The following is a 12582-nucleotide window of genomic DNA, read 5'->3' as shown; positions in this document are numbered from 1 at the left end:
TTTGGTTAGCTCAAGTGTTTGATGTATTTGTTCTCAAGGTTTGGAGTTCAAATATGACCAAGAGTATACAACATTATTGATACATATGATTATAAAACATGTTTAGATTTTTGTTAAAGGAATTTCTACAAACAAATGTCTTTTTTATTTCCATATTCAACGGGACAATAAATTGCAACCTTATACACCCTCAAATAATTTACAACAAAACCTACTCGTTGTGCCAATTAAGGTGATTGCCAAATTTGGTAAGGAATGACTACTAGATCCACAACCGTCAATAGCTCATTTGTGGGATATGCTCTAGTTATATGCACGACAGCCAATTAGTAGGCTGATGTGGGACCCATGGGGATGGTTTTGGACTAGTCCCATGATGGATCCATTGCAGAAAGTTCTATTCTTTCAGTATACTATGAAATTTGGCAGAACCTTACTCATGTCTAAGAATATTGCAACTCCTACAACTCAAAAGCACTAGAATAAGTGGGGTGTTTAAAGCATTATTTTGAAGGCACATTGGAAATGGATTTGGTCTTTCAAGGGACCAACCAAATATATTCTCTTCAGATGGATTTTACTACATGCAACACTACCAATAGGTCAGTCATTGAAAGGAGATGTGGCAACCATGCTTAGATAATGTTGTTATTGCGGTGACATGCAAGAAACTACCAAGCATGCTCTATGGTCATGCTCACTAACCGAACAGGTATGGAGTAAAGTTCTTTCTTTATTCCTAGCGATTAATGCAAGCTGCCTCTTCTCCTGGAGATCAACGGTATTGGGGGTTCTCCATTCCAATCTCTGGTTGTATGAAGCAAATGATGCTTCAGGGGCTATGACAGTCATCAACAAACATCTAATTACTATCTCCCCTTTTCAGCAACCTCGCAAGCAAATGCATGTAGCCCATGTATGGAAAATCGTATCTACAATTACATTTACATTATGGATCTTATGGAAGTATCGTTGTAAAAGACGATATGATTCCATAATTCCTATTCTCTCAAATATATCACCAAAATTATGGGGGAGTTTATTGGCGGTTGTGCGGGGGCAATATGACAACATGTCAGGCTCTTCAGAGGTTGTTCTTAATAAAAGAAAAAAATTGCTACAATTATGGAGGAAGTTGCCTTTGTTCACAATCTCCTCTCAAGGACCAATATGGAAATTTCATCACCCCTAGTCCTTGCCTTGACCATTTCTTTTGTATATAACACTCTCTGATTGTACGTTTTGTAGCTCTCCGACGCTTTTCTTAATACTAATGAAGGAAGGCTTTTGGTAAAAAAAACAATGTCATGCTTAGACTTAAGGTCAAAGTGCACTTCGGTGTCCTCGTAATAGAACTTATAGAGTCGAAACCACATGTGTGGGCACAGAGACATAGTTTATTGTTAACATTTTTTCATGTATAAACTATTCATGATGCACATGCATTTAATGCATTATATGCATGTCTTGTACCCTCACATGCATCATATGCATGGGGCCATCTATATAAGAAAGGAAGACAAAAGGAGGGGGGAGCTATGCATTGAATCAAGAATTTAATAATAAAAAATCTTATTTATCTCATTGGTAATGTGTCTTGTCTCTCAAATTTGAAGTCAAGGGTTCAAAGTTGGAATTGGAATTTTCGTCTCTCTCTCTCTCTCTCTCTCTCTCTCTCTCTCTCTCTCTCTCTCTCTAAAACAATGAGATAAACCAAAGATTATGCTTGTGATGAGCCAAAAAAAAGATAAACCATGCATTATGTACAACAATGAGCCACTTGAATGTGTGGAAAGCTTCAAATATCTTGGCCTTGAAGTTCCTTCAAATCATAGATGGAATGAATGTGCTACACGCCGCTTAGAGGCGGGCAAGCGAGCATACTATGTATTTGAGAACACAGGCAATCTTGGAGATATTAAGTGTTGGGTCCTCAAGAAATATCTTTTCGACACTTTGGTGACATCCGTTCTTCTCTATGGGGTGGAAGTATGGGGTGGTAGCATCCCTAAATCTATGTGGAAAGAGTTTGAAAATGTCCAAAAGCATTTTCTTACCAAGTTTCTACAAGTTAAGAAACAAACGCCCTACACCCTCCTCCTTGAGACGGGATCGCTTCCCATTGAGATCATGGCCATGGAAAGGGTTGTTGAATACATGCTTAAGGTTCAAAAAAGTCCCTCACATCGACTTCCTAGAATTGCGTGGGAAGCAAGCAAAAAGATCCAAAAGACGCATAAAAGCAAAATTTTGTGTTCCGGTTGGATGCAAGATATAGAAAAATGGTTCGGTAGATGGGATGCGAGACACTTGCTTCATGATGCATCATTAGATTCCTCTGTAAATGAGGCATTTTTGCAACGCCAATATATCATGACATGGGACAAATGTGGAGGCTCACGCTTCACACATTATACTACACATGTTGCACCTAACTACAAAACCATATTCTTTGCGGAACGAGGAAATCGTACACATCCATACATGTTAGAGCCCATACCGTTATCTGCCATTCGAACCATTGCTTCCATGGGACTTAGCTCACATGCATTGCGATGTGAAACAGGGCGTTGGGGTACAAGTGATGAGAGTGGTCGGTTATGCACACTTTGCCCTAAACAAGTTTGCGAGTCTAAGTATCACACTTTGATACAATGCTCTTCCTTTGATCATATTCGACCATGCTTTCCACATCTTTTCGATCGAGCCCAATCTTTGCATGAATTCCTCTCACAACCACAATGTGCACTCTCAATTGCAACATTCATTGGTAAAGTTCTTGAGCATCGAGAGTCACTACTCACTTTCACACGTATCACGTGAAATGTAATATTTTTGGTCTCATAGGTCATATTTGACCTCCGAAGACGATAATATAATCTATCTATCTATCTATCTCTTCAATACTTTCTCGCTTACGCTAGTAAAAACATCGAGTCCTTCCAGTTCAGGACCTCGACGGTCCCGCTTCATTTCACGAACACACAAGGATTTCCTCGACAATGAGGATACACTTCTCCTATTTTGGATCGAACTTTTGCCGCTTTTCATCAGCAATGTTGTTGAGATATCAAGCTCAACTATAGTTAGTTAGCTAGTCAACCACTTAACTTAGTAATTACCTAAATAGAATCTAGTTAGAAGTGTTGTGTCAACTATAAGGCCTTAAATATAACCTTATACTTAAGTGGGATATTCTAGATCCTCCACTCCTAAGTACATTTAATATAGGACTTACACCTTTGTACCTATATTCTCCTCACACATGTTCACCCTTGCACATGAGATCTATATACATATACCTCATTGTGGGTATTTTTGTATTTGATGATGCTTTTTTATATAGTTAATCCTCCCCCATCTTGTCTCGTTGTTCATAGTGTTAACTTCCTCTCACACACATATCACTTAATCTTCCGCTTAATTTAATCATATAATTAGGTACTAATTAACCCTTGCTTAATTACCTAATTATTAACAAATGTGTACGAATGTTATAGAGTCGAATATCCTTACATGGGATAAGTTTAGCTTCTTTCCATTGAACTTCTCGTGGGGGGTAACATCGTGCACTCCAAACGTTGTGCATTGATTCACAGATGTTGTGCACTGATTCACGTTGGGTTCACCAAATGTCGCGGAAATCCGCGAGTGCATGTCGGATAGGACGGGACCACGGGGGTCTTGGACAAGGGAGGAGGGAGAGAAACTTGTGAGTTCAACCGAGAAGGAAGAGAAAGATTAAGAATCAAGAGAATAAGATCTAAACAAGACAAGATACATTATGGAAAGCACAACACCAATTACAATTGTGGCCATGTAGGCCGAATGTAAACCCTCTAGATGAAACCCTAACCGGATAGGGGAAAAGAAGAAGAATAAGAAGACGAATGAAACCCCTAAAATGAGATCCTAAAACCCAAAATTCTGAAACCGTAATGGCAACCCAAACAAACCCAAAAAGTTGACGCCCCTCAAAAATGGCCCCTCACTACCTTTTATAGTAGTAAGGGGTGAGGCACATTACATAAAGAAGCTCGGTCAACCCCCCCTTCTTTCAATGGGAGAATATTTGGCTTTGATCTTAGGAGGAGAGATTGATGGAGCCTTAACTCCCTCTCCTCACACACACACTATGCTCACTACTCACTACACGCGTACTTCATGTACTCTCCCTTTAGTCTACATGTGCATGTGCACATAAGTGCACATCACACTTACACTTTATGAATTTTCGTAGTGCACTTTTAACACCTTACATTTACCCTTCCTTTTACATTTGTTTCTTTTACAAATCTTCCAAGTGCATGTGCAATGTTGCACATCCCCATTTTATCCATCCCACTTGGTTTTCTCACCATGGCCGAAAATCCTCGCGACACCATGTTCGCCACTTCAACCCAATATGATTTCAACAGGTTTTTCTCATTCATGAATGCCCTTGCTACTTCCAATATGTGCCGATTTTTCCTTTCGGCTACCTATTTTTTTGAGGTGTGTGTCGACAAGTAAACTCCTATCGAATTCCTTCTTGTTCGATGGTATGTTGTGAAGACGTCAGAGAAATACTCTTTGCCTCTGTCCGATCGAAGGCATCGTAAATGGCAACCAGTTGCCTTTTCGAGTTCGTGTTTAAATTTCTGAAAGTGTGAGAACACTTCACTCTTTTTTTCATATAGGGAATATCCAGGTGTGCCTGGAAAAGTCGTCGATGAACGTCACATAATATCATCATCCACCAAATGTTATCGTTTGTTGGTCCCCATACATTTGAATGTATTACATCCATGATCCCCTTACTCACGTTCCTCTCTTTTGGGAACAATTGTCAATGTTGTTTGCCGAGTTGGCAGGCTTCGTATACACATGTAATCTCCTTTTTGGTAAAGGTCGGGAATCCGATGACAACTCCTTTCAAATGCACTCCTTTGAGCTTGTGAAGATTGATGTGGCCGATCCTTTTGTTCCACGGCTCTATGTCGGTGTCAGCCTCGTGGTCGTTGGCAAACATTACCAATTTCATCTTGTGAGAATCGAGAATGAACATCTAGCCTTCTCTTCGACCGCGACTGATAATTCGACCTTCCTTTTCGATTAAACACCCTCTGTTAGTCAAGCGAACTTGCATGCCTTGTTCCACAATCTGGCCAATCGAGACTAGATTTTCCGTTATTGGTGGAACATGCAACACGTTCTTGATGTAGGTTTGGTTGCCCTCTTCACCAAATGGGACATTACCGACATGTTGAATAGGGTGAATTGTGTCATCCCCAGTTTCCACATAGGTGGGTTGTTCTAGTTTTCGCAATTCTCGAAACCAATCTTCATGAGACGTCATGTGATTGGATGTGCCCAAGTCAACAAACCATACATTTTCAGAGTTGGAGGTGTTGATGGGTTGGAGGTCATCATTGGGTTCACTCTGTACCTCATTACAAACATTCTGCAACGATTGTCGTAGTGGGAGTTGGAGGCGTAGTTGGTTTGTGAAGGCCAATTCACTCTTCTTCTTCTAACACTCTGCCTCGTAATGGCCGAATTTGCCACAATATCTGCACTAGGTGGAGTTGTTTTGTCGGCTTGGTCCGACATGATTGCTTCCCCTTCTTCCAGACGTTCCACCTTATGTGGTTGCAACATCTTGCCGGTAGTAAAAATTCGGTTCGTGCGGTTGTGATTGTGTCAGCCTTGGTTGAATCAGCCTCTTCTTCCACCACTAGAGCATGTGTTTGTCTTGCACATTGCTCCTTGTTTAGACGTGATTTTCTTCGACCAGCAACATAGATTGGAGATCGAAGGAGGGAGAATTCTCCCTCACGAGGACGACCGACCTTATTGTACCGAATCAGGGTGTTAGGCCATTGAGGCATATCTACACCATTTCATCATCGTCAATGTTGACATTGATCGACCCAAGGGAGTCACACAATTCCTTGATCTTCAAGGTGTAGTTGTTGATTGATATATCCCTTTGTTGGATGTTGTTCAACTCTTGATGGAGTTGAAGTTTTTCGTGTGGTCGTGTTGGCCGCGGATATCTTTTTGAGGTTCCCATACACCTCCTTCGGCATTCTGGCCTCTCAAATGTAGTTGAGCATGTGATCATGAACGCATGATGCAAGGCAGTATAACACACGACTCACCGCTTGCTCCCAAGTTGGGTGGGTGGTCGGCATGTGTTGGGTTTGGTTGATTTTCTTGTGCTCCTTTGATGTAACTCCAATATACTTGGCTGACAAGGTATTCGTGCATCTTTTACTCCCAAAATGCAAAGTTATTTCTGTTGAGTTTCTCGGTGGGAAGAGCGCTTCCCATCTGAGTATTCATGATAATCGAACTCTATGGAGTGAGTTTTCTTCTTCTTCTTCTCTTTGACACGAACTATGCAAATTGCTACTACAAGGATCAGTCGGTTCTTCGAGAATGTCAGAGTATACACAACACACACGAATGGGCTTGGATTAAGCTACCGATCGCTTTGATACCATGTAAAGAATCAAGAGTGATTTTGTGCAACGGAATGTGTATGTATGTATGTGTGTGCGGGAGAGAGAAAACACAGAGTATATAGAAAATAGTAAAACTATATTAACAAGAATAATAGCCAACTACTATAAAGAGGAGGAGAAGGTGCTTATGTAGTCACCTTCTCTCTATGTTCTCTCACTACAACCACCACTTGGGAAATAGGTGGAGACTTAACTAACTACTAAATATGTGTCATAGGACTTAACTTCTATGACACTTAGTTTATGATACAAGGAGGTGGGATGTTCACACACTTGGGTATTCCGAAGTTGTGTTCCCGCACTAGGGAAGTTGAGTTTGATTCTCGACAACTATCAACTTGTCACTTGACTTTGAGAAGCGTATCTAGCAACACCAATGCATGCCCAATGTTCTCCTTAAGTATTCATTTTTACTCAATAATTTGTGATGTATATGATTTCTCAGTCTTACCATTGATAATTTCATGCATGTTAGATTTCATGATCTCTTTGTATTTTTCATGAAAATATGTTCTGGAGAGTAAACTAAACATGGATAGTTGTATACAATCATGTTCAAATATTTGCATGTTATATAAAACATGTTAATTTCAAGTTTAACATCCTTCTAAAGAACACATTATTTGGACTAAAAACATAAAGCTAGTCATGCATTATCAAGTTCAATACTTAAGCAATATCAAAGTCATAGCAATCTAGAATAATTTGTTGAAAGTGAGGCTCGAATAACGTTTTTGACCCCGTAGTCCCCATGGTGTTAGCTTCAACATTATTCATCTCTCTCTATTAAAAATAAATTATGAAACTTATATAGCCAAAGAGGCATTGATTTTCATCTCATGCAAACATGTGAATACACTTATTAGGACGTGTTGATGAAAATTATTACGAAGCAAAGCTTGCATCATAGCACAAACTCGATTGATTTGACAATAAAGAGGTTAAATTTCTTTCAAACACCAAGGTATTAACAATAGAATATAGTGAAAATTTGAAGTAAAGTGTATTCGAATATAAAATTTTCAAGTCCAAAATGTATGTCCACCTTGTCCAAGTGTAAGGTCAGATATTTGGGACATGGGGCATGGGGGATTTTTCTTATAGTCGGATTTGTAAGTGGAACGAGTATTCTTGTAGCCCCCACACTTGGGTGGGTGTAAGGGTGGGCAAGGACTCAAAGGTGCAATGGGCAAGGGTCGAAAATGGTCATGGTGGGTGGTTTCTTTATCAGATATCCATCTACGAGAACTAGGGCGAGGGGGCACATGTGGATATATAGGCTTGGACGTAAAGTCTGTTGTAACGATGGACACTCCGTTCATCTTCCATTGTTTCCCAAATGGTATGGGTGTCGGTTCATCCTTTGTTGATGGCCACATAGGGAAAGTAGGGCAATTATGAAGCCCACAATTGCACGTGCTACAAACACATGATGTTTTCCCCTTCATTGATCCTTCCTGTGTCAACTCAAAAGATTAATTCCTGATTTAAAAACAACATAAATATTGAATGTAGCAATTCAAGTGATGGATGCATGCAACCAAACGCTTAAACTGTCCTCTTTTCAATACGTCATCACCATGGACACCAATATCCCCTTATATGCCAGAGTTCAGGAGGAAGACAATTACAATAAGAAAACAATATATATGGCATAGGGTATTGAAGAAGCTTATACTCGAGAAACAATAATGGTGTAAGGGATTGTTGCAAGGGGTAGTGGATTGGCAAAAACTTGTATGTATACCTATAATAACTATGTTTGTGTCATTTAGCTTGAATGCCCAATATAGGGACTTTGGGCTCAAATATTGGGCCACCTTTTCTGGGTGACCACAAAACTAGTGCCCTAATTGATTGTATACATGCATGCATGCATATATATGTTATGCATTATTATCATACAAGCATCACAAAACTCTCTCTCTCTCACACACACACAACCTCCAAACTAATGTATTATACATGCATGCATGCATATATGTATGTGTATATGCATTATTTATCATCCAAGCATCACAAACACCTCTCTCTCTCTCTCTCTCTCTCTCTCTCTCTCTGTCTCACATAACCTCCAAACTCCTGCCTAATTCTCTCTGTATACATGCATATACACAGTATGTGCATCTATATATGTTATGCATTTATTATCATCCAACCATCACAAACATCTCTCTCCTCTCTCAAAGCATGATGTAGAAGAAAAGACAAGAGCGTCTTTCGTTTTGCTTTTTTTACTTTTGTGGGCGCTATTGGCTCTTGCTTTTGATTTTGCCTTCTGCCTTGTGCTTTCCTCCTTACTTCTCCTTCAAATCCCTTCTCTCTTCTAATCTCTCTCCCTTTGTGTCTTTTCTCATTAGTTTTTGTCGACGACCCTTCACTCTCCAAGAGGTGCAAATTTATCTATTTATCAAGAGTTTTCAGCACATTCTAAGAAGCGTCATTTCCCACACTCATGTTATAAATAAAAGTTCCCATCTCAATGGAATAAATCCAATCAAAATCCCTTTAAATGGACACTATTATTGTTCGGGCCATGTTACGTTTTTCGACAAATCCCTTTGGGTTTGTGTAGATGGAAAATGAATTTGTAAAGCCCCTTTTCTTGTAGGGGAAAAGCCTTGATTAATTATTATGTGTGATATAACCTTTAAAATATGAATGCTTTATTGTATAATAAGTAATAATCTTTTAAATATATTTGAAAGGGCATAAGTAAATCTAAGGGGGGGGGCTATGACCACTTGATTCAAATTCCTCGCCGTATCTTGATCTTCAATGCGCGAGATATCGTGAGCTTTCGATTTATCTTTACGGTTCTAAATGAGCTTGTGATTTAACTTTATGGCTCTACAAGTTATTCTATGTTGTTGTACTTTGAATTATGTTACTTTTATAATAATCATGCTTTCTCTCTCTTTACCGATTAAGGACATTGAGTTTGAAGTGTAGTGGAAGAGAAAAAAGATCAATGTTGACACACACAAGTTCATTTCATTGTGGATTCAACTATGCTAAAACTATTTCAATGCCTTAAACATGATAATGAAGATAATTTAATGTATCAATATTCGATTAGCACAACGTGCAATCCAAGCATAGAATTCTATCAACTAATGATACTTGTTTGTTGTCATGAGAGAAATGTTCTTAAACCTAATAATCCACCAACATGAAACGGAGCCTACCAGGAGGTATTGGTAAAAATGTGTTTTTTGTTTTGTTTCTTTGATTTATCATCCACCAACACTCAATGACGTAGTAAAGGTTAGAATAGCCCATTCTTTTGCATTCTTGTAAAATATATTAACCACCACACAAAATGAAAAAACATGTAAATCCCATGCCAACTTCCTAACTATCAATCTAATGCACCTAGGCAACATCATATGCATCACTTACTATACATTTTCAAATAACGTTGCAGTACCATACTGGAGGCATTGGTTTGAATGCACTTTTTTGTTTTGTTTCTTTGGTTTATTATGAGCAACACTCAACCGCGTAATGCAAAATGATCCATTATTTTTTGTATCATCCTCAGAGAATGCTAACCACTGCAAAGACATGAAAAAAAGTGCAACTCTATACCAACTTCCTAGTAGCCAATATAATGCACCCAGGCAACATGGTACGCCTCTTGTGATTGTACATCTTCAAATACAATTGCCATGTCAACCCAAAATTGTAATCTCGAATAAAAGGAAGCACTTATACTACAACTCGGTTATTTACTTTGTGAAAATGAAGCCAGAATTTCCTCATATGAGGCAAGGGCACTCTGTGATGTTTTCCCATATGCAATGTATAGTTTGCATTGGGCAAAGGTCTTGTTGAATTTTAATGTATAACAAAGCCTACTAACATTCGCATCAGACCTCCAACTTTACCCTCCAACTAAGCTTCGTCTTAGACATAGATAGGATAGACCACCCAAGTTCAAGTTTGCCAATGGAGGGGAATCACAACATTATAAAACCATTGTTTTCTTCCTTTCTACAACACAACTTAAGTTACATATAAGAAAGGTTTGGCTAGACAATAAATACAAAATCACCATCACCATGGTATCACACCATACTTGTAAGGTTAACCTCACATTGATTCCACAATCAAGAGGTTGACATGTGCAAAAAATGATCAGAATGACGAATCAATTCTAGTTGTGGTCACAAGAGTATGGATGGCACATTAAGCCTTGACACAAAACATGTGTTTGGAGGAAATTGTCCAGCAATTTGTTTCCAATCCATGCCAATACCAAACCATTGACGAGGGTATTTTGCGGGTCATATTTAATTTTGCAATATTATCATCTAACATCTTCCCAACGAGGAAGCCCACATCACCAACACTCCATTCTCTTATTTGCCAAAAGATGAGACTGAATTCGGCCATACGATATCACCATACATAAAACCTCGCCTACAGTGAGGAACAATTTGCTCAAATTTTAAATGCATTCCAAGAGAAAAATCTGAATTTCCATCCATAACCATATGAAACATCAATGGGCTTCAATACAAGAACAAAATATAACAAAATCAAATGCATAAAAATGTGCCGATATGAATAAAACCGAAGGACGTCCACAAAATTACACACAGAAATATATGAAACATGTAATACATGATATTATTTATCACCGTCATCATTGCTACCCATGCATTTGCCCATCAGAAACTACTTGAATCTGTCAACAAAATCGGCATTGTATACCAATACAAATGCTTTGTTGCACTCAAGAGTATATATACAACAGCTTGTAAGTTCACAAAAGTATTGATTGGATAGGAAGCATGTAAAATGAACGGTACAAGAGTTCCATATCCACTTTACATAGCATTTCTCAATGATTATTGGAACCACAAAATAATGAAATTTCTATCTGAATTCATTAGTAGAAAAAACTAAATACAGCAATGAAAAACCCATAAGAGACTTCTATATGGATTCATTATGATAACCCTTTTGTTGAAAACAGACAAAAAAGCCACATTTAAAGAGCTTTCATATGCAACTGGCATCATATAGTAATCCATCTGCATAAATTATGATTGCTAGTAGAAAGATAACAAAAAAAAGGTGTTATGAAAATGCCCACCCAGCATCCATTGGATCATCCCATTTTCAACGAAACTGTTTTAACAAGTAAACATTGGTTAGTGAGGAAAAAAAAAAGATTCAATTAACAGAACCACTTTTTTGAATATTTTGTTTCCCACATGTCAAGAAACAGTCAATAAATCATTATCTCAACTGATCATCGAGCATGACTGATGTACACTGTGTACATATGTTATCCAATGCCAAAGGCTTCAAACAAGAAACGTCTGACATCTGTGAGCATGATAGGCAAATATGCATAATCTTCAACAAATATGATATAAGCACATAGCGTATCTTGATGATTCAATCAAGAATGATCAATTATATCAAAAGACATCATCAAATAGTGATATGCATATTAAAATTGCAGACAAGCGAAACCTAAAAAAATTCTGTGCTCTCATGAATGGGTGAAGAAAGGTTTTTATATACATTCTGAATAATCCTAATTTTCTTCAGAATTATATATATATATATATATATATATATATATATATATATATAGTTTTTATATACATTCTGAATACTCCTAACTTTCTTCAGAATTGTATATATATATATATATATATATATATATTCTATAGACACAATTGTAAGCACAGTGAGCATAAATTTTGAGATGAACCTTCAATTTTGGTTACCATAACAACAAAACTCTTTCCAGTTTCCCCCTTCGAAAAACATCAAATTATGTATCATGAAAACAAAACGATATGCATAAAGCATGTTCAATCTCGCAATAATTGTGGATATCAGAGGTGAATAAAGAACAAGATTTGCATATCCTTCAAGTGACACGTATATTTTGAACATAGGAAACCATTGTATAAGCATACGCCAATATCACAAGAGAGAGAAAATAAAAAAGCACAGAATTTTATCTAAATTTCACAGCATAACACATGTTATGGAAGCAAGAGAGCTAGAAATTCATCAGCATTTACATCTTTCCTATTATGGGAGG

Source organism: Azolla caroliniana, unplaced genomic scaffold (assembly GCF_043228905.1).
Source record: "Azolla caroliniana isolate FFs.n. ecotype wild unplaced genomic scaffold, voAzoCaro1.0.p SCAF_12, whole genome shotgun sequence".
Lineage (NCBI taxonomy): Eukaryota > Viridiplantae > Streptophyta > Polypodiopsida > Salviniales > Salviniaceae > Azolla > Azolla caroliniana.
Note: the sequence above shows the minus strand (reverse complement) of the source record.